Here is a 1,797-nt window from a genome sequence, read left to right as displayed (position 1 = left end):
AAAACTGCATACCTCAACCATACCTCGGCTCTCTGTTGAAACTGTTCTCTGTAGCCCTGATGTGACAGGCAAGCAGTCTAAACCCATGCCATCTTGGCCCCTGCAACTTGTAATAAGTAACTAAGGTCTGTAATTTCCACCCATACCCAGACAATGTGTAAACTAATGCTTATCTTGACTTCTGTAAGCCACTTAAGTAACAATCGGAATATCCAAAGTCCTCTGGCCCTCAGAATGTCTGGAGCCCGCTCACCCTCATCTCTGCCCAGGAGGTGATTTATAGAATCCACTGGCCCTCAGAATGTCTGAAGCCCCTCACCCCCACCCCTCACCCTCACCCCCAAGTGGTTTACAGGCATAAAAGGTCTTGACATCCTCCTTTCAGGGCCATGGGTTGGAGAGATGCAAGTCCTCCGTGGCTGCCGGCAATAAAGACCCTGCAATTTGGCATACTTTTGTCTTAGTGTTGACTTTCTATGCTCGGGCCAGTACAACAATAGCACTAAAACGTAACCGGATTTGTAGGCTCCTTGTGAGGCCCACGTTCCACCAGCTGCCCATAGATCATAGGCTATAGATAACCACATGTTCTTGTTTTGTGAAACTCCCAAACTGCCACTGTTACAAATCTTCAGAATGACACACCAGTTCTGGCTCACTGATTCACCCCACCATCACATCACCCTTTCCTCACCATCACCCTACCACCTGCCCTATAGATCAAAGTGACTGTAACCAATAAATAATGCGGAAGATCAGAGCTCAGGGTCTTTGCACCCTCCTTTATGCACTGGCCCCCTGGTCCCACTTCATGCATTCTTAACCTGTCTTTTTCTCATTCCTTTGTCATGACCACAAAACGCAGGTACCCACCGGTGGTATGTGGGGTCTTCTTACTTTTGTTTAACTCCATGCAATATTTGTTTGTAATGTGATGGAAATGACTGTATGGTAAATCATGCTCTAGGTTGACTGGAAATGTATACTGTGTTATTAGAAAACAAAACTCTGGTTTTGCCATCACATTTTTTGACAGAGTCATCCTGGGTGTTGAAGACCTATTATAATATATTCTTCCTAACTATAATTATTTATGTAGAATATCATTGTTACAACCTAAAGTGAATGGTTTCTTTACAGAATTATCTCCCATATTCAGCAATTCCCAACTGATCACCAAATGCCATGTTTTATATGGTAAAAGCCATCTGTTCAAATAAGAACAATAAAACAAAAAACTATCTGATCTAGGTAAACAGAGCATCTTCATCACAAGAACATCATCTATTGTCAGCATCATTTCAATTCTTTAGTTTACTGGATAAACACCATGTCTAATCCTATGTATAATCCAAATTTTGGAATTCTGATAATTTTAATATCTTTTTTAATAGAATATGAGAGTATTGCATATAATAAGGATAAGTGGTTTAATGTTATATGTACACATACATATGTATATCAAAATATAAATATATTTAATTGATGTATTTTAAAAATACTCGGCCGGGCGCGGTGGCTCACGCCTGTAATCCCAGTACTTTGGGAGGCCGAGGCGGGTGGATTACGAGGTCAGGAGATCGAGACCATCCTGCTCAACATGGTGAAACCCCGTCTCTACTAAAAATACAAAAAATCAGCTGGGCATGGTGGCGCGTGCCTGTAATCCCAGCTACTCAGGAGGCTGAGGCAGGAGAATTGCCTGAACCCAGGACGCGGAGGTTGCGGTGAGCCGAGATCGCGCCATTGCACTCCAGCCTGGGTAAGAAGAGTGAAACTCCGTAAAAAAAAAAAAAA

This window comes from Sapajus apella, unplaced genomic scaffold (genome assembly GCF_009761245.1).
Source record: "Sapajus apella isolate SASKATOON/1434 unplaced genomic scaffold, GSC_monkey_1.0 scaffold2, whole genome shotgun sequence".
Lineage (NCBI taxonomy): Eukaryota > Metazoa > Chordata > Mammalia > Primates > Cebidae > Sapajus > Sapajus apella.
The sequence above is the reverse complement of the archived record's forward strand: the minus strand, read 5'-3'. Positions refer to the sequence as shown.